The sequence below is a fragment of the Ambystoma mexicanum genome, chromosome 1q (assembly GCF_040938575.1).
Source record: "Ambystoma mexicanum isolate Mex_15411 chromosome 1q, UKY_AmexF1_1, whole genome shotgun sequence".
NCBI classification, from domain to species: Eukaryota; Metazoa; Chordata; class Amphibia; order Caudata; family Ambystomatidae; genus Ambystoma; species Ambystoma mexicanum.
The window spans coordinates 503339809-503366071 of record NC_090922.1 but is presented as its reverse complement, the minus strand read 5'-3'; the positions used below and the strand labels follow the sequence as shown (position 1 = coordinate 503366071).

At 46.2% G+C, this 26263-nt stretch overlaps 1 protein-coding gene across 7 annotated transcripts in view; it reads right to left on the bottom strand.

The window, feature by feature from the left end:
• LOC138529799 (zinc finger protein Xfin-like) overlaps positions 1-26263 on the bottom strand; it is a 241714-nt gene that overhangs the window by 102565 nt on the left and 112886 nt on the right. The gene's annotated exons all lie outside the window — the stretch shown is intronic.

The window sequence follows — 26263 nt, the reverse complement described above, 5'->3', positions numbered from 1 at the left end:
TGTTTTCTTCAAGTTTTCAAAAATCGTCAAAGTTCAATATATAAATTCAAAATCCAACAAAAAGTGTTATCATCATAGGCAAAAGTTCACAGTTCTAGGGAGAAACTCCTTCCCTAGGTGCTTTGCATTGAACTTCCAGTTTCAAAAGAATCACCACGTTTTCAAGGGGGCTTCTTCTCTCCCTTTAGAATGTTCACTTAGCTTGGCGATTCAGGTGAGCTTGGTGGCGTGCAGACACTCCTGTGCCTTGCATTTTGTGCTTTGCAGCCACCGTTGAAGCCCCCAGGCCCCGAGTGCATCCTAGATTTGCTCCCCTGTGTCCGCTTCCTCTCCCTGCCTCCTTCCGCCTCCCAGCCCTCACACCTCCCGATAATCGCCCATCTTGCCATAACTGACCTTCAAGGGCCCGAGGCAAAGGGCGGCTCCAACTAGGGCTGCTCCAGATACTTTCTGCAGGTATCAGCAGGGGAAGCCAGTAGTTAGCCATCAACCAGCAGCGATAAAAAAGATAGGGGTGGCCAGGGTGGGGAGTATAGCAATCACTCTACTCTGGATGCCCTGCCACATAACAAACCTACTTACATTGTGATAGTACTGTGATTATTAGCTTCTGCCTAGAAGGCAGAAGCTAAGATAGAATTGTAATTATTAGCTTGTGCCCTCTAGGATAGTACTGCGATTATTAGCTTCTGCCTTATAGGATAGTTCTGTGATTATTAGACATCACGCGCCCTTAAGAGTTCACCACTTACTGACCTGAACCACATCTAAAAAGCACCACAATAGAATAGTACTGTGATTATTAGCCTCTGCCTTCTAGGATAGTACTCTGATTATTAGACTGCGCCGCACCCTTAGAGTTTACCACTTACTGACTTGAATCACATCTAGAAAGCAACGCCATAGACTAGTACAATTATTGACTTGTGCCTTTCTATGACAATACTGTAATTATTAGCTTGAGCCCTCTAGGATAGTACTGTGATTATTAGCTTGTGCCCTCTAGGCTAGTACTGTGATTATTAGCTTCTGCCTACTGGGATAATACTGCGATTACTAGCATGTGCCCTCTAGGATAGTACTGCGATTATTAGCTTCTGCTCTGCCCTCTAGGATAGGGCTGTGATTATTAGCATGTGCCCTCTAGCATAGTACTGTATTATAAGCTTCTGCCTTCTAGGATAGTACTGTGATTATTAGACCGCACCGCACCCTTAGAATTTACCACTTACTGACTTGAATCACATCTAGAAAGCAACGCCATATAATAGTACTACAATTATTGACTTTGGCCTTTCTATGACAATACTGTGATTATTAGCTTGTGCCTTCTAGGATAGTACGGTGATCGTCAGACTGCACCCCACCCTTAGAGATTAGCCCTTATTGACCCGAATCACATCTAGAAAGCACCACAATAGAATAGTCCTGTGATCATTGGCTTGCCTTCTGGGATAGCACTGTGATTATTAGCGTGTGCCCTCTAGGATAGTACTGTGATTATTAGCTTCTGCATTCTAGGATAGTACTGTGATTTTTAGACTGCGCTGCACCCTTATAGTCTACCACATACTGACTTGAATCGCATCTAGAAAGCACTGCAACAGAATAGTAATGTGATTCTTGATTTATGCCGTCCTAAGAAAATACTGTGATTATTAGCTTTGCCTCTATGATAGTAACGTGATTATCGGCTTCTGCCTTTCTAGAATAGTACCGTGATTATTAGACTACGCCGTGCCCTTAGAGATTACCCCGTACTGACTAGAACCACATCTAGAAAGCACCACAATAGAATAGTATGTGATTATTGATCTGTGCCTTTCTAAAATAGTACTGTGATTATCAGCTTACCTTCTAGGAGAGTACAGTGATTATTTGCTTGTGCCTATTGTGTGATAATGCTGTGAGTTTTAGCCTGTGTCCTTTTAGTCCAGCACTGCGATTAATAGCTTGTACCACTTGGATAGTACTGTGTTTATTAGACAACGCCGCACCCGTAGAGATGAGCACATATTGACTTAAAACACATCTAGAAAGCCCCACAATAGAACAGTATTGCGATTACAAACTTGTGCCTTTCTAGGATAGTACCAGGATTATTAGCTGGTGCCTCTATGGGATAGTACTGTAATTAACAGCCTCCGCAGCACCCGTACAGATTTGTGGATATTAGTTCAAATCACATCTAGGAAACACCACAATAAGAACAGTACTGGGATTATTCTCGAGGATAACAGTGATTTTCACCCTGTCCCACACTGGGATAGTACGGTGACTATTAGCCTGGACCATACTGGGATAGCTCTGTGAAAATTGGCCTACCTCACACCATTAGAGAATTGGCAAGAAGGCCTTTAAACCACTTCTAGAGGGTGCCACGTTGGGACAGCGCTGTAAGTATTAGCCCTACCCCGCCAAGATGGTACTGTGATGATTGGCCCGACATTCTGAGATGGTGCTGTGAAGAGAACCCTGCTTCACACCACAGAGATTTGTTAGTTGCTGTAAGTCTCTTCCATGGAGAGCCACATTAGGGACAGCCACTGAAATACCCTAGCGATAAAACCCTAGTAGACCTCCCAAACAGACAGCGACTTAACTACCCTAGTGATATCACCTGACTAGACCACCCCCACAGACAGAGCCTAAGCTTATATCGGACAATTCCCCACATCCAGTCCAACACCACAAGACAGCCGGACCAAAAGCACAAAGATCAACTCTGCAACAACAAACCGAGCAAAAAACAACCAAAAACACGCCCAAAACCTGAAATGCTGCAGACACAAATTGGGCCAAGGGAAAGACAAAGAGCAGAAAGAACAAACCCAACTGAACACTACCGAAGAATCACAACTGCAGAACACACTCCCACAGACGATAACGATAACGGAACCAGCACAGAGACAAGAGAGAAATCCCTATACCTAACTGCATACCTCACAAATAACCACTCATCAGAACAAACTGACCCAACGTACAAATTAAGAATGACCAACAACCAAACACAACCACGCAGAAGAACAGACAAGCTAAAGATAACAAGAACATAATCGACGCCCTAACCCCTTACATCACCAAAATAGGAGGACCCTCCACTCAACAGCCACAAAATTTAGAAGAGGAGACTGATGAAAAGAAAAAATCAAGACTGAACCTAGAAGAGCTTTTCGACGATGTACACAACTGTACCAACACCTCAACTAGAGATCGACTTGGAAGGAAACCTTAACACCAGTCAGAAGACAAAGCACAAACCAAACTATACCTTTGAAATCGACTGCAACCTAACAAACGCAAGATCCATGTCAAAACACTCAGAGATCTTGGACCTTCTCTGTGACAGCGGCATAGACATCCTATTCATCACAGAAACATGGCTGGATGACAACTACAAAATCACATTCCAGCGCAGCCTCCCCACCAACTTCAAATGCTTTCAGTTAAACAGAAAAAATAAAAAAGGAGGAGGCCTCGCAATAGCATGCAAATAACACCTGAAAGTAAAAATAGACGAGACTCTTAACATCAAGAACTGCGAACCCATGGTCAGACACCTATCAACGAATCAAAAATCAAACATTAAATTAATGCTGGTTTACAGACCGACAACTTCATCAAGCCATCACCAACATAGCCATCGAACATCTAATAATATTGGGGGGCTTCAACATTTGGTTCGAAGAAAAACACACCAACTCTCAAAACTCACTAATTGGGCAGCTAACAACCATGAAACTGTAACAGTTAATGTTAATTTTAAAGGATATTTTTACCACGCACTTTCACCACCGGAGTGGTCCCCTGGCGCTCTGGCCGCTCTGAAAAAGGGTGGGGGGGTAGGTTAGTGGGAGTAAGCTGGACAAGTGCAAGAGAGCAGTGATGTGCTGTTGGCAGCCTCAGCCCGGTGGGTCCGTTGGCTGGGTTTGTGGCGTTTTGCGGTCGCTAGTCGTCGTGTTCTGTTGTGCAAGTCTGTGTGTGGTTTGTTTTGTTGTTGCAGTGTACTGTGTACTGAAGTTTGTGCAGATTGCTGTGGTTTAGGCTTGTGGTTGTGTTTGGTTAGAGTTTGAAAGGTGTATGCAGAGGGATGAAATTGTTAGTGGATTGGTTAGTTGGCATTGCTGTCTTTTCAATTATGTCTAGGTGTGATGCTTGCTAACATTCAGTATTTCATCTGGGTGCAGCACTTGCTAATTTTCAATATTCTGTCTAGATGGGAGGCAGGCTAGTAATCATGATTTCATCCAAGTGTGCCACATGTTAACATTCACAATCCTTTCTAGATGTGACGCAAGCTAAAGTTAAGAATTCCATCTAGGTGTGGCGCATGCTAACATTCACCATCCTGTCTAGATGCGAAGGAGGTTAAGGTTAAGAATTCCATCTAGGTGTTGCACATGCTAACATTCACAATCCTGTCTAGATGCGACGCAACCTAAAGATAAGAATTCCATCTAGGTGTTGCACATGCTAACATTCACAATCCTGTCTAGGATGGCAAATCAAGGTGTTCACATGTCAGACATGGCATGTGGATTCCCACATTTGATGTATTTTTTAAAATTATACGCAGTTCCAGACAACTTGCAGTAATAGAAACTCGAGCATATACCCAGAATGGAAGAAGGCGAGTTCGGGAGTGCGTCCTATAGAGAAGAAAAAGAACGCAATAGCACCACCATTTTACCTATGCATCAGGGAGGCCTGTATATTGGGCGTTTCAAGCAAATGAATGCAATAAAAGAAAATCGGGAACCAGTGTGGGCCCATATAGGGTTTGGAATTCCCCAACACAAGCTATTTCCATAGGTAAGCTGTGCCAAGGAATGCTTCATAGTGAGTGAGGTGATACAATATCTAGGTAACTTCATAAAAGAAGAGAATTGGACAGCTATCATGCAGTCAGCCACAGTTCTGAGGCGCACACAAAGTGGGCGTGTCAGGAGAGCATCTACCTGCACCACCTCTGACCCTAGAGTACCTTGTGAGGTGGGACAAGCGTCCATAACGGGTAGAACGTACACTTGGTCACAAGCAATAATGCAAATCCTGCAGGCCCAAAGTGAGGCAGTGCGGCTAGGATTTCATGCATCAGATTCTAATGATCAAGCGCCAGAGCAGGGGTTCTATGCGCTAAGAGATGTCATTACAAATGTGGTGGGATTGGTTCAAAATGACCGGTCTATGATTAGAAGCGACCAAGAAGCCGCAGTAAGTCTTTCTGTGGTAACAGATTTTCTGGACAATCTTAGTAGAGGAGTCCCAGATTGGAATGTAATTTCATGGCCAGAACAAATAATGCACTTAACTTGTCCAAGGTTGCAGTACGCCAGGCTCTACGTTCTTGTTGCCTACTTTACTGATTGGATTTTGCATGCTGTGTTAAATATAAAAGGGTCAAAGGGGCAACACGCTCGGCAGGACACACCCTTGACGCATTCTTCACCAAGAAAAAAAACTTATCACCATGGCACCACAGATACAAATACTTTGGAGCAACCGTCTCATCATTCCATTCGTGATCACACTACCAACTCAAGTCAGCATCCAGCCCCACAAGATCCCAACCACCACAAAAAGAAACTGGAAAAACGTCAAAGCAAGCAACCTAATAGAACAACTGGAGATGACCAAACCTTCAACAGCAGAACTGGAGAAGGCAGACCTAGACGGGAAAGTGGAGCTACTCCACAAATGGATTGCTGATACAATCGAAAACATCTCCCAGGAAAAACCATTTACCCCCCTCAAGAAAAAGAGCAATGGCAAAATGGTTCACCACACTGCTAAGCACCATGAAAAAGAACAACAAGAAGCTGGAATTGGAAAGGAGGAAAAAATATGACCAAGATAAGAAAACCCAGTTCCAGAAACAAATCTGATCATACAAGAAGGAAATTCAAAAGGCAAAGTAAAGGCATTATGATGACGGAATCACCAATGCAACCAACACACAAAAAGAAATGTTCAACATCCTAAACGAAATGAGAAACTCACCAGGTTGCGACAACACTCCAAAACCCTCACAGAAACTATGCAACAACTTAGCAGACCATTTCAAAAACAAAATCAACGATATCCGACAAATCATACGAAACAGACCATCCAACCCTAACACTCAACCGACCGGACGAGGAGCTGCAGCACAAACTCCAAAACTTCCCGGAAATATCAGCAGAGACATTCATCAAGCTGGTAAAACACAGCAAGAAAGAAGGATTACCCATGAATCCCTAACCCCAAACGCCCCTCCCCAGAACCTCCCCCCTGTGCCCCCCATATCTACAAATCAATCCTTGCACAAGGAACGCCATCTGAGTACTACAGAAACCTCTTACATCTGTCAAACACAACAGGGACTGTACCACCATTCTTCAAATCAGCATCTATTGAGCCACTTTTAAAAAACACAAGTGGCGACGTGGAAGACCTCTACAACTACAGACCGATTTCAAACATTCCCTACCTGGCAAAACTCCTTGAGACATAGCTATACAAATTAACCCAAGAACATGTAGAACAACACCACTTGCTACACCAAGCACAAGTCGGCTTCAGACCTGCAAGAGGAACAGAATCGGCGCTACTATCCATTTGGGACCACATAAAAACAAACGCAGACTCCAACACAACCTCAGCTCGGATTCTGCTCAACCTCTCTGCAACCTTCGAGGCAGTAAGCCATGACACCCTAGTCAAAAGATTGGAAGATATAGGTATAACGGACATGGCACTACTTTGGATCAAATCATTCCTAGCAGACAGAACAGAAACCCATATGGATAAAACCCTTCAAATCTACTCCACGAGTTAACGACTAGAGTACCACAAGGATCCTCACTATCACCACTATACTTCAACATCTACCAGACTCCATTAATCAGGATCTTCAAAAAATACATTACATGCTACAACTACGCAGACGAACTCAAAGCATCTACAAAAATCGAAGCTGCTCAAGCCGATCATTCAACCCTTGTAGAATGTCTAAAGGCAATCTTTGACTTGATGAATGCCAACAACTTGAAAATCAACCCAGGAAAGAGAACTCCCAATTATATCCAAAAAACCAAGAGAATACCACCTACATTCCCTGGCAGAAGGAAATGGGAACCGCGCCCACACCATATAAGGTAGTAAAAAACCTGGGAGTCCTAATGGACAACACCCTATGCTTAGAACCACAAGTATTAAGAAATGCTTCTTCTTCCTTCACACAACAAGAATCCTACATTTCCTCTCCTTCAGCCACAAAACACTGACAATCATCACCCTCATCATGTCAAGAATCAACTATGCAAACAGCCTCTACCTCGGGATGCCAGAATTCCTCCTGAAAAAAATTAGAATGCATCCAAAATACAGCAGCCAGACTCCTCTTCAAACTATCCAGAAGAGATCACATCACTATACTACAGTGGCTCCCAATCAAACATCGTAAAACACAGGGCAATCAGCGGACAGGGAGAAGAATTCCTACCAAAGAAAATAATCTACAAGCCAATGAGACTCCTCAGAATAAGCAATCAAATCTGCTTAGGACCAAAACCAAACGTCAAGAAAAAACCAAGGGGCTTCTCTTTATCCCACCTAGCCCCAAATACCTGGAACAACCTTCCAAAAGAAAGAAAAAAACCAAAGAGCACCTAAAATTTAGTAAACTTCTAAAAACCTGGCTCTTCCAATACCTCAGAACCAAATTGAAACAACTAAAACAATCAAACAGGAAACACAATGAACAGATTGACAGAATATATTATGGCACAGACAACACCCAGGACCAACTAAGGGAAACTCCTACAAGAACAAGAGAGACACTAGGTTGAATAGAACACAAGCGACAACCCCATGTGGACAGAAATTAGCATACATGCCCCAACACTACCAACAACTTTACCCACTCAGAAAAGGCATAGGGTACGGGCGTAGCTCGTAAGTAATCAATCCAAGAACTAGGTTACAGCAAAGACAAACTGGGATAAAAGGGCTGGCCAAATACAAAGATGGAAACACGAAAGTAGCAAACTTAGCATAATCACAATGAGACAGACTTATCACGTTGAAACTTAATTACCGAAAGGAAACGACCGTCTCTAAATCACAAAGGAGACGCAGTAGGAATATGCATCTCTCCTAACAAGGATACTAACCAACCGCCAAAAAAAACTACTAAAAACCTCACCTCTCCTTAGACACCTCTCACACTCTAACCAAACACTATCACACCTCTTAAAGCCGCAGCAACCCACACTTCACCACACTGCAACCACCACCACACCACACAGACCCCCAAACCACAGCACACGACAGACTCAAAACCAAATAAAACCAATATGCTTGGCGAACTGTCTTAACCGAACTGAAGCTGCCAACAGTACTCCACAGCTCCCTTGCTCTTCTCCAACCTTTGTCCTACTAACACACCTAACCTCGTTTCAGATCCGCCAGAGCGCCACAGGGCCACACCAGTGGCGATAGTGCACCGTACAAATATCCTTTAACATTAACATAACCCCACCCCAAAGTTTCCCTTTACCGCTAGTTTTTCAAAGGCACCTTTCTCCCCAAGGTCCTTTCCTTCTCTTTATACACTTTTGTTCAGGGTTCACAATGTTACTGTTTTCCTTTAACTTCTGGTAATACATCACAACCATAAATACGTCACAACCATAGTTCAAGGTCTCCAAGACATGATTTTCCCTTAAGCCGCATCATTAGAATTCATAAATGGCTTTTCACAGTTTATACAACAGGCACATTTGTCTTCACCTCGTATCCTGCCAGGACTTTCATATGTAGAACATTCAAATGTTTGTAGTATTAGGGTGAAATGACTTTCTTCCCCTGTTGTTTGACAGGCTGGGTTCACTAAACTGCCCAACATCGTCACTTGCCGTGGAAAATGTTCACAAGGCCAAACGGATATGGTCTCCCCTGGCTTGATCTTCCCCATCATGTATTTTGCGTTTCTAACTAGTTACGAGCTTCCTCTCATGTATATTTCTTTCCTTTCGTTCTATTTTTAAGTAACAGCATCAGTGCGCCGGACCCCCGGTAACCCGTTCACTTTTCCTGGGCTTATCGGTTGCCTTTGTCGTCTCCTCTTCTCCATCTGCTTCGTAGAATTGGCTTGGTGTGCGCCCGACTAAGAGCAGTCTTGCCACCGTGCCTCTAGCCTCAATGCCCGGGTCCCGCAGCGTTGCCCTTGCTCATTGTAAACTGCTGTCTCCTCCTCCTCACCTTGGTGAGTTCAGTGCAGCCTCTGTGCTGCAGAGCGTCTTCCCTATCATGATTTTAAGCTGCGTTACCGACTGGCAGGCAGACCCGCGTCTGCAGCTCTCTGATCCTGCTGCTTCTCCCTCTCCTCTCCATAGACTCGAATGGGGATCACTCCTGCTGGACCAGTCTCTCCAGGGGTCTGTGCTGGATCAGCAGACTGAGCCCCAGTTCTCCTGGTCAGCTGGGTAGCTCCTTCTCCTGCTGGGCCAGGCTCTCCTCCTTCTCTCCCTTCTGGCTTCTCTGAACTGGCCTTTACTCTTTTCCACAAAGATCGCTGCAGCACATATCACTGTTGCTTTAAGAAATTGCAGCATGCCCGAATTAGCAGCACATGTCTAGTGCTGTAGCGTAGATGTAAGTCTCTCTTTCAAGTGATTCACTATCCAAAGATTATATTTCGGTTCGGCAAAGCTGAAAGTAAATCTGTTTCTAGCATGAAGGTCGCTCATTTGGGTCTCCATGTGTGATTTATTAGCGCCCAAGGTCTCTTGCTGCAGACCGTAACAAAGGCTAAGTAAAGCATTATTATCAATTATGCTTTCCTACAAGCCGGTGTTTGTCACGGCTGTTACTGCATTCAGTTGGTCAGCTGTCTGCACGCAAACATACATTTTACGTAGTGCGCATTAGCAGCTCTACACAAACAGGGAACCTTACAATTAAGGCCCACTCGGAGAGAGGCAAGGCGCGATGTCCCAAAAAGTCTCTAGTGGAGATGCATTCAAGTCTTTATAGCAAATTGTTATCGGCAGATTGAACCAGTTCAGAACAAAGAATGAGCAAAGCTTGGAGGCGACGCAGCGGAACGGAGAGGATTAAGACACCTCACTCGAACCGAACGAAAGGGAAGCCAGGCGGACACGGTACCTTGTTGTGGAGGGCAGCTCTGGCGGGGGCAGTTGTTCCTGGTGGTGGATGCACGTCGGGTCTTGGCCAAGAGTAGAGATGATCTCGTCGTCGAAGGAAAATGAAGTCCGGTGCACCACCAGGGAAGAGACCAGCCGCGGAGTGCTACGTCACAAAGCACCACCTTTTGGTCGTGGTACAGGGGTAGTGGCTATCCGGTTGCCGAGGTGCTCTGCACGGGCAATTCGACCACTGCGTCCTGAGGCGAATAAAAACCGAAGGGGACTGGTTGTTCCCACCAGTCAGCGGAAGAGACTCTCCGGCAGGGAGATCTCCTCTGTCGTCGGGAAGTGGTGAGTCGGCTTAGCAGGGCTCCACCGGAGGTGTCGTCGTTGCAGGTGGGCTCAGCGTTACCCTCGTCGGATTCTTAGGTCCTGTGGCGACTTCTGAAGATCCAGTCCCAAAAGCCCTGCTTTTATGCAGAAGACCCCCATTCATTCAGCCTAGCTGTCAATCAACACATGCTAAGTGGTGAGCGGGAAGGCTCACCACCTGGGCCAATCACTCCAGAGTGCAACCTGAGTTGGCAAGGCAACTTGGTCCAGGGTGCCTAAACCCCCTCCCACACCCCTGAGGTAACCCAGACAGAATGGCACCACTTTGGAGGGTCTCTGTACAGAGGCCCGCCAAAAGTGGAACAAAGGGCTCAACCTTTGATTTAGGAGTCACAGAGACGAACACAGACGCCATTTTAAAACCGAGTTCTGGCATAAAATACCACTCGATAAACTTATTTAAGTGGTACGTCAGAGATAAATGAGAAAAAGTATTAATCTCCAACAATGGGACGAATCCCATAGGGTTATGTTCGGGATCGAACATAACAAGCAGTTTCCACTGCCACCAGCCAAAACTCGACGAGGGGGGACGGGACAATGCCCCCTCGAGTAACAGATCCAGGAGTAATCGAATTACCCCTCCTAGTACGTCCACAATAAGATGGTTGGTACTAGTTCCGTTAGTACATTTAGGTCTAGTAAAGCCAATGGTGACTTTACATGCCCGGGGAGACAGTAGTCAGTCCCCGGGTATGGAGTCTATGGTGGGGGACCCGCTAGGGCGCCCCCGTGTTACGACACGTAGGGTGCCGTGTAACACACATAGAAAAACATATGAGACCCTATGGAGTAAAAGACCCTATAGCCCATCGAACACATTGACATTTCAAAGGAATTACACACATACATGTCCAAGAGTGGGAGAAAAGAGTCTCACTCTTGGCAGGATGGAAAAAACCAACTCCAGAAATCCAGCAAAGCTGCTGGGGGGACTCACTAGGTTAGGAAATTCAGCCTAAACCGAGAATTCTCCCTAACAATCAGCAGAGCCATGGCTACAAGCACCTTTATGCGCTGGTTTGCGCGGTTGCGGAAGTTGGGATTTGCACCGGATGTGCTATCCAGACTTGTCAAAATGCCTTTTGATGGGCCCCAACCTTTTGACAACAAGACTGACTAGAGTATTGAGAAGTTGCAGACCTCGAAGGGGGCGGCCAAATCTTTTGCCACCGCTATTGGGCAACCTCAGCCTTTTGGACCTAGTGGACAACCTTGGAGGGGAAGATATTTTTGCTACAGTTGGAAGGGAGTGAGGAATGGCCAGTCAAAGGAGCCAAAGAAGATTTCCTTGTGGTGGACGAAGAAGGGGTGCAAAGCCAGCTCAAGCAGGGCCTTCTTTTCCATCGCCCACTGCATCAGCTGCCTCCGAACCTTTCTGAGGTCTTGAGTTACAGTTCACCAGTCGGGGCAGACTGTCTCAACATCTAAAAGAATGAGGAGACATTACTTCGAATGCTTGGACCTTGGAATCCATAGCCCACAGTTACCGCTTTCCTTTTATACAGAGACCTCCGAACTATCGAACGGGTAACCACTCTTTGAGGATTCCAGTTCCGCTCCTTGTGCTGGAGATTTTAACCCTGTTAGAGCAAGGCGTGATAGAACCAGCACCTGTAGCGTAGAGGAACAAGTGTTGGTATTCCCCCTTATTTCGAATACCCAAGAAGGACGGAGCATTGAGACCCAACAAGATCCTCAGGAAGGACGCGTTCTGAGAAAGGGTGAACATTTTGATCTTTCCGGCCCTCCAACTTCAGGATTGGATGCTCATTGGACCTTCAGGATGCTTATTTTCATGTGCCTATTCCTCTGAAGCACAGAAAATACCAGAGGTTCGCAGTTGGTGGTTCTCATTATCAATTTCGAGTTCTGCCATTTCACCAAACTGATGCCGATGGTGGAAACTAGTCTCAGGAGAGGGGGGATTCACATCTACCCCTGCCTGTACTATTGGCTGATCAGGGCGCGTTCTCCCGAACAAGTCCTAGATCATCTCAACGTCACCTGCCACTTTCTTCACAGACTGGGCTTATCCCTCCATTACAAGAAGTCCCATATGACACCTTCTCAGAAACTCCAATTCATCAGAGCTGTTCTGGATACATCCTTGGGAAAGAGCTTGCAACCCGAGGTGAGGGCTCAAGACATTCTACAGATGATCACCAAATTTCAAGTGCCCAGTGTCTCCAGACCTTCGATTTATTTGTTGTTTTTTTCTCGTTTTTTTTTAAAGTGTGTGTGTGCATATATATATATATATATATATATATATATATATATATATATATATATATATATATATATATATATATATATATTCTGAGTTCTGAGGCTTGTGGAATCTGCTTAGATCACATGCTGTGCATAGGCCGACATCTAGTGGAAGCTGCGGAGTATTACAGTTTGTTTTTTCGAAACTCGAAAATGGGCGTCGACACAGGGCGTGCCAGTAATACTATCCCTAGTGTGACGTCCACTGTACCCAAGATCCCTCACGCGTCTAGGATCCTCAGATTGTTTTTTTCCGCCATACTGTTCGGAAGCATTTTGCGGAGTCCCCTGGCCTTAGCCATACTTTTGCTAAAATATTGATTAATTTACATCCTTTCCCCATCCCAACGTCGAACTTCGACACTCGACGCCCGCTTGGAGAAGAAATCGACCGTCGGCTGCTGCACGACGGATTTGGGCCTCGGAAGGCCTCTGGCCTCTGCCCAGGCCTTGGAAGGCCTCTGGCCTCGGCCCTGCAAGTAGGGAGAGTGGAGGGTTGGACATACTCTACACTCTTGGTATATAGGTACACCTTATATATTTCCTACACTTACCAGCCCGCTGCCTCAAGGTGCGTATGGAGGGTACCCCTTTTCAATTCTGCCCCAAGTGCAATCGCAAATACCCTTGGGTCGACGGGCACGCCACGTGCAATCTCTGCTTGCCGAGGGACCACCCCGAAGCGAACTGCAGAGCGTGTAGTAGGTTTAAACCTAAGACACTTAAGGACCGTTCGACGAAGCGTTGGGCCCACCACGCCAGGCAGGCGGCCATGGCAGCGGAGGGCGCCTTCAGCGATGCCGTACTTTCGGACGGCGAGGGCATTACGGCGTCGAAAGACAACCGAGCGCAGGTCCCCGACCTCGGAAGGTCGTCCGACAGGGCGGCTATGGGGAAGAACCCCGGCGACACAGGCGCTTCACACACCACTCACACTAAACACACGAAGTCCAACCGAGACTCGACGACGTCGAGTTCTCGGAAAGAGGCACAAACAGAACGGTCCGAATCGGTGTCCTCTGGGCGTTCGAGATCGAGATCGCCGCATGACTCCAGGCAATCATCCACTCTTGCAAAGAGTGCCTCGCTCCCTAGGCTAACAGAAGTTCGTTCGTCGGAAGACGAAGACGACTTCCACCTCCAGGCCGCATTCCAGGAGTCGGAGCCCGCAGACAAGATCAGCGCGGCCCCACATTCGAAGGACAGGTCGAAAACCTCCAGAGCCACAAAGGGACAGGGAAAACACTTTTCCACTCGCGGGGAGGGGGGAAAACAGCAGAAGTCTTCCACACCTGTGAAACACTCCACTCCTCCTAAACAGGCAGACAAGACCAGGTCTGGTGATATTTCAAAAACCAGCAAATCTACTCAAGATAAATCTCCAAAACTTTCTGAGAGTCATTCCCAGTTCCAAAAAATGGTCCAGTGATGACATAGATGGGGTCATGTCAAGGATGTCCTGTTTGGCAGACTTTTACGACAAAAATCCAGACCATTTCCTTTCATATGATCCACAAGGGGCTACACCCTCAGCTTCTAATGATCCTATCCCCCCGAGTAAGAAGCCCCGGTTTGAGACACCGATGAGGTCTACAGACCCCATCGAGGTACAAACATACTCACGGCCATACTCACTGTATCACGGAGAGACTTCCTTTGGTGAGGACCAAGATTTTGGCATGGTAGAAGAGCAAACCGGGACGGGCTACTATGGGGATGATGAGGACCAAGAAGAGGAAGAGGAAGACCCTGAAACCTACAGAGTAGATTCCCCGGTAGAGAATGAAGCCCCGGTTACCGACTCCCCTGTCGATAACCAACCCCTCCTGAACGAGGTTCTCGCACGTGCAGCATAACATTTCCATATAGACACTCACGGTGTCCAGGAAGAGAGGGACTTCGCCGAGGAGTTAGTGGGAGAAAGGAGGCCTGTTGCCCAGACCATCCCTATCCTTAAGTCTATTCAGCGAAGAATAGACCCGTCCCTGGTGAACCCGAACCTCACCAGAGCAGTCAATCCCAGAGTTGAAAAACTTTTCAGGGCAGCCCAGTCTGACCCTCTCTATATAAAAGGACATCTGAAGCCAGACTCCCTAGTTGTCACTAACACTCGTAAGAGGGCTAGAACACCCTTGTCATCATCCGAAGCTCCTCCAGACAAGGAGAGCAAAAAACTATATGGTTTTGGCAGGAAAGTAGCCTCAACGTCCGCCTATCAGGCAAGGATTGCAAACTCCACCACCCTGTTGGCCAGCTACAACTGCCATCAGTGGGAAGAAGTCGCGGCACTCATAGCCTCTGCACCAGAACCCTTAAAGTGCCAGTTAGCACGAATTTCCGCAGAGGGTAGAGCCGTGTCTGGTTGCATTTTAAAAGTAACTTTTGACGCCGCGGACAACGCAGGCAGATTGATAGCAGAAGGTACTGTTATCAAGAGACATGCGTGGTTATGGAAGTCTGGTTTTAAGGCAGAAACCCAGGCATCATTGTTGGACAAACCGGTGGAAGCCGATCTGTTGTTTGGTAAGGCGGTCGAGGACGCGCTGAGTGTGTCGTATTCGTCCTTGGCATTTTTCAAGTCCCTTGGCCAGTTAACCAATAAACTCCTTAACCAGAGAGGGAATAGTAATTTTCATCGGCCACGCGGCCAAAATTCCCAGAGAGGATCTAACTATTCCCAGGGGCAGGGCACACAGTGGAACAACAACAGCCAACAGTCTACCCAGGGTTACGGCAGGGGTAATAGGAGAGGACGTGGTAAAGGCAGAGGCAGCCCCAGTAAAGGAGGCGGCACGCCTCCACCAAAGCAGTGACGCTCAGTTCAGGGGCCCTTCTCACGCAACCCCAGTAGGGGGACGCATTTCCAACTTCACCCAGGCTTGGAAAGGGATCACATCAGACAGATGGGTGCTGTCAACAGTATCCAATGGGTACTGTATAGAACTACTGTAGCGTCCCCGGAACCATCCTCCACGACAAAGAGTACACTCCTTAGAACATCAGAAGATTCTCCTCGAGGAGATCGCCACTCTGCTAGCAAAGGACGCAATAGAACTCGTCCCGGGACACCAGGTAAACAAGGGTATTTATTCAACTTATTTCCTTGTGCCAAAAAAAGATTTGACAATGCGCCCAGTATTGGACTTACGGCCTGCCAACAAGTATGTCAAGCCCCAAAAGTTTCGTATGACTATGCTACAAGAGGTAATCTCCCTCCTAAAAAAGGGGGATTACATGGCAACCTTGGATATGAAAGATGCCTATTTTCATATTTCCATGTTCCCAGCGCACAGAAAGTACTTGCGCTTCAAGGTGGACAGTCGGCACTACCAATTCAAGGTACTGCCCTTTGGGATAGCTTCGGCACCAAGGGTATTCACCAAGGTACTGGCGGTGGCGGCTGCATACCTGCGCAGGGAGGCAATCCCGGTGTACCCTTATCTGGACGACTGGCTCATAACGGGGGAAACCCCAGGAATTTGCAGGACAAACATTCAAAGGACTATCAACCTCCTCCACGAATTAGGCTTCTCAATCAATGAGAAAAAGTCAAGCCTGGTGCCAAGCACCTCCAAACAGTTCCTAGGAGCAATCCTAGATCAAGAGGGGTTGACCTTTCCTTCAGAGGAAAGAATTCGGAATATACTACTGCAAATTCCGCAATATCAGTCCGGTCACCAAATAACGGTACGCAAAGCAATGCGTTTGCTGGGCATGATGGCGTCATGTATTTACCAGGTCCCCCACGCGCGCCTGCGCATGCGTCCCATGCAGGAATGGTTGGCGAAACAGTGGTCTCAGGCAAGTGGTCAGTGCCCTCAGTCGCCAAGAACCACATCAACCTGCTAGAGCTTCTGGCAGTATTCAGAGCGCTTCAAGCGTTCGAGCCCCACCTACTAAACCTGTCAGTGCAAATCCGGACGGACAGCACAACAGCCATGTTCTACCTGAACAAGCAAGGGGGTACTTGTTCACCAAATCTGTCCAAGCTTGCCCAGAAAATCTGGATATGGGCACTCAGACGGAACATCTTCCTGTCATCACAACATGTTCCAGGGGAGCTCAATTCCCTAGCGGATGCTCTGAGCAGAGACTCCCTACCAGAGGAACACGAATGGGTTCTACACAGAGAGGTCGTAGAAGATATCTTCTCTCAGTGGGGATTCCCCACTATAGACTTATTCGCCACAAGCGAAAACAGACAATGCCCAGGATTTGCGATGATTTGTGGATGAACTGGTCAGGAATGTTTGCTTACGCTTTTCCACCAACTCCTCATCAGGAAGGTGGTCAACAAGATGAACAGAGAGTCGATGACGCTCGTCCTAGTTGCTCCCATGTGGGCAAGACAACCGTGGTTCCCACACCTACGCAGGATGGCGGTGTGCGAGCCCATCAAACTTCCAGCCTGGTACAACCTACTGTCCCAGCACCAAGGTCAAACAGTGCATCAGCAACCCAACTCAATGAACCTGGCAGCATGGCTCCTGAGGTCATGGAGTTTGGACATCTCAATTTACCACAGAGGTGTATGGACATCCTAAAGGAATCTAGGAAACCAAACACAAGGCACTGTTACTTTGACAAGTGGAAGAGATTCGTTATCTGGTGCCAGAGTAGACAAATCAACCCAGTTGATTGCACTCCTTCCACTATTGTTACATACATGCTCCACCTGCTAGATGCAGGATTGGTTTTTAACTCACTGAAAGTACACCTGGCAGCCCTGTCGGCATACACCACTTCCCATAACAAGGTCTCGTGGTGGAAAGTACCAGTAGTTAAAGCCTTCATGGAAGGAGTAAAGAGACTTCACCTTCCTATTTCAAACCCACCACCAGGGTGGGACTTTAATGTGGTGCTATCTAAGCTCATGGGCCCCCCTTTCGAGCCCATGCACAAAAGCAGTCTCAAACAACTGACTTATAAAACGGCCTTCTTAGTAGCTATTACTTCTATAAGAAGGGTCAGTGAAATTCAGGCTCTGTCAGTGCAGGATCCCTTCTTTACTGTCCATAAAGACAAACTGGTTTTACGCACACACCCTAGGTTCTCACCTAAGTTTATATCTAAATTCCACGTAAACCAGTCCATCGAGCCTCCGGCTTTCTTCCAAGACCCTCAAAGCTCGGCTGAGGTGCAACTACACACCCTAGATGTGCGTAGGGTGGTCCTCTACTATGTAAATAAAACCAGACCGCTAAGGAAAACAGATCAACTGTTTGTCTCGTAGCTACAGGCAGAGAGGGGGATCGCGTCTCTAAAGGTGCCATCTCGAAGTGGATTATTAACTGTATCCAGCTATGTTACTCACTCTCTGAAAGAACTCTGCCTTTCACGCCAAGAGCCCACTCCACTAGAGGCATTGGGGCCACTCTGGCTTTCATTGCAAATGTACCCCTTGACACCATTTGCAAAGCAGCTACTTGGAGCTCTATTCACACTTTACTCAGCATTACTGCATTGACACCCATTCCAAGGCAGATACACAAGTGGGACAAGCGGTTCTAAGACACTTATTTGCTCATGACCCTTCTCACATCCCACCTCCTTCTTCAGGTACTGCTCGCTAATCTATGCACAGCATGTGATCTAAGCAGATTCCACAAGCCTCAGAAGGGATACATTACTCACCGTAATCGTATTTCTGATGCTTGTATCTGCTTAGATTCACATGCGACCCACCCTTCCTCCCCTCTGAGAGAAGGCGCATGGTTGCTTGTAGTCTTACCTTTCTATCCATCTGCTTCGATTATCTGTACTCGCGCTACTCCTCATGCTACCTCATGTCAGGAAAAAATACAATCTGAGGATCCTAGACGCGTGAGGGATCTTGGGTACAGTGGACGTCACACTAGGGATAGTATTACTGGCACGCCCTGTGTCGACGCCATTTTCGAGTTTCGAAAAACAAACTGTAATACTCCGCAGCTTCCACTAGATGTCGGCCTATGCACAGCATGTGAATCTAAGCAGATACAAGCATCAGAAATACGATTTTGGTGAGTAATGTATCATATATATATATATATCTATCTCTCGCCTGCATTTTTCTGGTGCCAGAGGCCCGCCTGAGAATGAGATCCCTTCAATGGACTCTAAGAACGCAATTGTCCCAGTTCTCAGGAAAGATGTCGGACCTACTTCAGGTTCCGAGCAGGGTCGCACAGGATCTTCTGTGGTGGACCAGCAAGGACCACATTCTGAAGGGAGAACCTTTTTGGCAGCTATGCCCAGAGATAACCGTAGTGACTGACGCCCCACCCACGGTCTGGGGAGCCCACACCACGATCTGACAGTCGTCGGTCTCCATCAGAGTCCAAACTACATATCAATCTTTTGGAGCAGAGGGCAATCAGAATAGCGCTGAAGGCCCTTCTGCCCTCTGTAAGGGGAAGGAATGTCCCGATAATGACGGACAACACTGTGGTGTAGTAGGGTTACTACCGCTATGTAGAGGGGCAATTCAGCTCTGGTACTGGGCAATACAAGAAGGAATCTCTCTAGCTGCAGTTCACCTAGCCGGAGAGGCGAACACAGTGACGGACGCTCTGAGCAGGCAGAGCACAGTCTCCCATGAGTGGGAGACTCCCAGGGCTTGAGGCCAAGGACAAGTCTCACTGTCTTGTTCTGGATTAGTTGTAAAGGGTGGAGAGTGGAGGCAGGTAGATTTAGAAAGAGGCTGTTACAGTAGTCCAACCTAGAGAGAACCAGAGCTTGGGAGACAGTGAGCTTCTGAGGGAAGGAGAGAAAAGGCAGAGTACCTCTAAGGAGGTGCAGTAAGAAGTTTGACTTTTTAGAGACGCCAGAGATGTGTGCAGAGAAGGAAAGTGTAGAGTCAAAGATGACCCCAAGATTCTTTGCCTCGCTGGTAGGGTTAGGAGGAGGAGGGCCAAGGGAGGCCGGCCAGAGAGTGAGGGGAAAGGATGGTGAAGGTGTACCAATGAGGAGCATCTCTGCCTTGTTGGCACTTAGACAAATATTGTTGGCAGCACACCAATTTTGAATGCTACAGGTTGGCAGGGAAGGATCCTCCGGAAGGTTTAAGGACCCATTCCACCAAGGGCATGGCTACCTCTACAGCCCTGCAAAGGGGTGTCCCTATAACAAATATTTGTGAAGCAGCATCCACATACTCACAAAGCATTACTGCCTGGAATCTTCCCTCGGTCAGGATGGTAGCTTTGGTAAAGCAGTCCTGCACTTGGTTCATGAAAACAATTAAAATTCAAATTGTACTCACTCCACCAAAACAGACACTGCTTTGGGAGTCTATCAAAGATAAAGAATAAGTGGGAATACGCAATCCATTCAAAGAACAAGTTACTTACCCCTGGTAACGTTCTTTCGACTGGAAGTTCCTCCCATGTATTCCTCATCGCCCTCCCAACCTACCCCACAGTAGAATTTCCCATGCTATTACAGCTTTCGTTCCTTAAAGGCGGAGTACGGTTAGTCCCGCGGTTATGCAGGTATTTCTGCAGTAAAGTGGAAAAAACGAACTGAATCCAACGGACGCTGCAAGTGCTATATATGCCTCCGATGATAGCCTCATGAATTCCAACAAATAGACAACATGTAGTGTTCATTTGGTGCCTACTGCAGGATCACAACGAAACAAATTGCACATCTTGTAGTTCTAAGGCGAAGACTTTAAAGTCAAGAAAGAAAAAACCTTTGGTGGCATGCATGTGCAGTGAATGCATTTGACTGCATATTTGTGGGTGTGAATTGGCAGAGACCGATTTGTTTGGGTCAGAGACTCTGAAACCCAACATAGTGTATAAGTGTATAAATCCTTTGAGTCCCTGGGGTGTTCCTAAAAAGGGGTCGCAGACCTTAATGCCAAAACATACAGATGCTCCGAATGTAAAGACAACCAATCCCAGTCCAGCTGTGCACCTCATGGCCCATGTGTGTCATCGTCTAGTGGTAAAACGTTATAGACAATAAAACAAGACAATGAAGGGAATAAAGATCCGTCAAATCGGTTCAAAACACATTCCAGTTCAACATATAGCAAAAGGTAAACATTTCCTGGTTCTTCGTAGCCAACAGAGGATCTCGACTCTGAACCTTGTAAGCTGAAACATACTTCCTAAATTCCAATGTCCAAGTCACCTCCAGTCTTGGTGGCTTCTGTACCAAAAGTACACACAGACTGAACATCTAGGGTATTCCACTTTGAAAACACAAAGGTTTCAAGTTGAGGAACAGGGCAGGGATGTGGGGGAATGGGCAGTTGAGCTTTGTGTCACCTATTATAGCTTCAGACAATTGAGTCGAATCTCGGCTTCAGTCTCGCAAACAGTAGAGACAATGACTTTTCAAGATCATTATGCTTCAGCTCAATGAATATGACGGAAAGGTCTGTAGCAAAGAGATAGTTTGTCCGACCCAATGCAAATGGCATTTAAAATTCCAAGGTTGGCACATGCATCACAGGAACAGGAGACTGAAAATCAAGCGTTGTTCTCTGAGGAAGGTCCCCAGTTAGGAGATGAAAAGAAAGAGTGTGTGGGATGATTATGCAATTAATTCACTAGAGAATAATTGGGTTCTTCCCATAATCCTCATCTCCTAAAGATGATCAGACGGCATGCTCTGATATCTTCGAGATCAGCAGGTTTAATATTCAGATGCAAGAGGACTTGCTGAAAAACGGATTAGTACTCTTCACCTAGGTTTTCTGTTTTGGCACAAATGAAAAAACAATGAAAGTACTTGCTTGTGACACAGGCTACGGTAAAATTGGTTAACAGAATTGGAAAGAAATGCAAACCTGACTCGGCCATAATGAAAGTTCACTCTGTTGCTGACTAGATTATAATAAATACTGTCAACCTCTTCCACTAAAACACCCTTTGACGCAGAAAGTAAAATATGATAGGGAAAAGGAATTTAATCTCCACCGTGCAGATATCCAACCTTCAAATTGCAAATTGAACAGCATTGCTTGCAAGGTCTGATTGTAGTACATTTGGTGAGATGCAAGAAAGCATGAAGATCCTGCTAGAGGAAGAATTTTGTTTAAGATGGGCCAATATGGTCTAATACTGATTCAATCCTTGACATGGCAGACAGCTGGTAGACTGGCTTCAAGAAGGTTAGTTAGCTATAAAGAGGCGTTCCTCACTAAGGCTTTCAGTATTCAAACTGAAAATGGATGCCCAAACAATTGTCAGTTGATGCGAAAAATAGTTTTGGTAAGCTATTGGATGAAAAATGTTAAACAGGAAAATAAGAGCAAGCACAATGGGACAACTAACCTCATGCCTTTTTCACAAAAGAATACCAGCATACCACTAAAGAGGGACAAAGATCATCATTTTCACCACCAGATGGTGGTTCTTCTTTTATTCAGTTCATTTAAGGACTTTTGGGGGTGCCTCGTGTGAAGTGCTGTGACGTGCAGACCTGGTATAGCAAGTGAGATTCTTCTGCGCTTGATTCGTTTTGTCATCAGTTTGGGAGTGACGGGCTCTCTACTCTGATTTACAATGCGATACATTTTACGTAGTGCGCATTAGCAGCTCTACACAAACAGGGAACCTTACAATTACACAATGATAAACTTGCATATTGAGGCCTTATATTTAGGTACAATCCATAAAAGCAGGGAATCTGCTACCAGCGTGGGAAAATAACGGCTGTTAAAGCAAATGCAGCTGAAAAAGAAGGCCTCTGAACTTTACGATCTATTGTGATTCTTGCCTTCCTGCCTTGCATTTTATCCGCATAGGATTGAACTGTGTTGATTTCATAACCTGCCTATCTTTTTCTCTCCCGTCCTAACTAATATTCGAGTGTCATCTAGGTTGAGGTATACACCTCTGTCTGAAAATAAGTGGTACCGGTAGAATCTAGAGTTGTCGATATTTTGCTAGGGGGATTGATCGTTTTCTACTTCGTAGATTAATTGTGTTTGATTTGTTTGCCGTGATTTGCTTTAGTGTTTTCCATAGATGTTGAATTATAAATAAATACCTTACTATCTTTACACTAAGCCTTGTTGCGTGTTTGCTTGTCTTACTGTGAAGAATTGCCCTATGTTGTATACTCCACATACTGCTCAACTTTTCTTGAGAGAAGTCTGACTGCTCAGCCACAGCTACCAAGTGAATCTGTGTGGTACAGACTGCTACCAAGTGGGTTCACCGCCAACGCCTGTAGTCCTAAATCTTTTGCAGTGGTCCCAGAGGGAACTGCACAGGTTTCCGCCTAACACTGATGCCATCAGCAGAATCCAAACCTGACTAGAGAGACTCACAATTTGCCGTCTCCAACTATGGCTAAGAACCCATTTTTCTCATCCCCTTCGGGAATGTTCTCTGCCGCCATGGAAATACAGTCCCATAGAGTGAACGTAAACTTTGTGAGGGCACATGTGGAGTTGGTAGATTTGAGTGCCATACTCCCTGTGGAAAATACCTTCCTTGCCATCCATCTACTCTTTTGTCGTCCCTATATGGAGGATGGTAGGGTAAGCCGCTTGCTTGGATGTTGCAGTAGCTGCCTGCATCAATGGACTCTCTGGAGTGGGGTGTTTCGATAGGCAGTCGGGTTCACTACTGGAGAGGCAGTACTTCTTGGTCAAGTTTTTATTAACAGCCGGATTGGTTTCCGGTCATTCGTCACCACCCTTTTCTGCAAGGCAATGTGAAATGGTAATATCGGATCCGACTGAGGACCCTTATCTAAGATGTCGGTTAGATCATCTTGTTCGTATGGCAACAGACGTCTACCGCAAACCATGTAGTCCACTACATTAGACATGAGTTGCCTGTAGGACGCATCTGCATGCTCCACAGCCTTTGGTCTCCCAAACTGCAACTCAGGTGAGGTACCCACCCCACTTGCAGTCTGTAGGTTGTCAGAGATCCCACAACCTTGACTGTTCTGCAATAAAACTCAAACATACATTTGGCGTACCAAATTGTCGGCCTCTTCATCAGACAGCTCATTCCCGTCATAAATGGAAGAAAGACTGGAATGATGGATTTTGCAAATAATGGGTTTGACGCTGTAAGAGTCGTCAAAGCTTTCTTGATTGGTGCCGTAGATTTTACTGGTGCGCTCTGCGCCGTTGCCGCAGGTGACAATGATGACGCAGGTGGTGTCGATGTCTTCAGCGTCGATGGTTTGGCTGGCGTTGATGACCTCGACTTATGCTTCCGGCTCCACTGATCCTTTTATGAGACTATCGGCTCGAGGGCTCTCTATGCGGATCAGGCCTTCATCCCGGGCTCGAGGGATTTAGGTCAAGTCCTTTCCTTCCCGGCTTCTGTCGAAGGTGCAGTAGGAGCATGGCTTGGAGGCTTCCGTTTTTCAAATATTTTCAGCATCTCTGCTCGGAAGGCCTCCCACTCGGCCAGAGTGGACTTTTTGGTTGGGCAAGAAACTCTCTCGGGGGAAGCGTCCGAAGACGAAGTTGACGAATGTGACTTCTCTTTGGGAACGAATAAGAGTGGTGGGAGCCACTCCTCGTTCTCGACCGCTTGGCCTTCTTCCTCTGAGGAGAGTCGCCTCTCGACTAGCCAGTCAAAGGTTTCACAGTCGGAGTAGGAGATTTAGGGATTCAACTTCCCCTTACGTTCCTTCAAGGCCTTTCCAGTCATAGACTGGCAATTGGTGCAGTCAGAGGTGTTATGGTCTGCCCTGATGGGGATCGGTCGAATACATTTTCGACCCACAACCCCAACACTTTTTTAACCCAGTATTCGGGGTGGTCTGTGTTGATGAAGACATTTGATTTCTCGAAATAACGAAGTTGTTACAAAAGTGAAGAAGCGTGCCGTATTCTTGAAGCTAACGCTGTTGCAGAAAAACTGAAGCCAATGGGAGGTGCACGTGCTATATTTGCCTTCAATGACATCCTCAAGACAGAGGCCTTCGAGGGACATCATGTCAACGCCATCGATGCACAGCGCCCTCTGCCACAAGAACAATTCAGAAGCAGCTGAAGCTGGATAACATTTATGAAAAGATATTAGATGAGTTATGTTGGAGCTGTGGTACTGGAAGAGGTACTCTTTTACATCTGCTGTGGGAATGCCTGAGAGTAGACACATTTTGGAAGGACGTGGTTGATAGGATTGAGATTTAATTTTTGGAATAGAGTTACAAAGAACTGCGGTCAACATAATCTTACTCTCACATAAAGATAGATGGGTGCAAACTAGGAAACATCATTTCTGGATAGACAGGGCTGTTATGATAGCGATTAAGCTGATGCTTAGGATTTGGAAGACGAGGAAGAAACCAACTATTGAAGGCTGGTTTATGGAATTACAGGTTCTATTGAAATATGATAAGGTCTCAATGGATAATGAGGGCAAGGAGGGGGAATACTCAACATTATGGGGACCGTTTGAGGCCCTTTATGACTGATATGACAGAGAAACTGAAGGGCTAATAATGGTAATCCTTAGGGAATCTTAGTTAGTCCCCTCTCTCCTTCCTTCCCCCCCTTTTTTTTCTTTTTTTTTCCCTTTCATGTTGTCTTTCGTGTTGTTTTGGGTGTGTTGGTGATTACATTTGGTAGTGATGGCATATGTTTCACATAGGATGGTTATGTTAATGAAATGTGTAATGTAAGATGTTTCTAATATCTAGATATTATCGCTTGTTGTAAAATGTTGAATATATGTGAAATTGTTATAGTTTGCTGAAAATCTAATAAAAAGATCTTAAAAAAAAAGATAAGGAATACGTGGGAGGACACAATCCATATGAAATCTGAAAAAACTCCAAGTGATGGTTGCTCCTTCTCCATGAACCAACCAAATGGAAGATGATTTCTACTCGGATGAAGTTGGGATGGACACAATACTGAAATGTCCATGTGCTCCTTTCATTGCCCACTTTGGACAAGCAGTGGCAAACACAACAATTTGGATATTGTGTAAGCATGGGATAGGCATTTGCCAGGCACTGCCATAATAGTGGGAACTATTCTCATGCAGATGGAATGTGACCAAACAGTTTGGGCTGGACTTCTCCTTTTAGAGTGGGACCAAGCCTGAATTGCATATGGTCCTTCCCCTTTTGTAATGGCTTGGCAGGCGGTGAAAAATGGTCTGGAGGGTTGCCTAGAGCAATGTCAGAGGTTAAGATTCATTCTAAACCTTTCAGCCATCACCTCTTTTGTTTTGCTCTAGTCACCCCGAGTGGAACGGGTATGCCCAGACGTGAGACCCAAGCTACTCCCCACTGATGAGGCCCACCAAGGACGTTTGTCGTCTCGTGCAGAAGGGATGTGATCGACCAGTTTGGACTGGACTGCTCCTTTTGGCGTGGAACCAAGCCTGCTTCGCATATGGTCTTCGCCCTTTTGTAATGGCTTTGCAGGTGAAGAACAATGGTTTGGAGGGTTGCCTGGAGCAACGCCAGAGGTTAAAATGAATTGTAAACCTTCCAACCATCACCTTTTGTTTTGCAATAGTACTACCCGGCAATAAGATGGA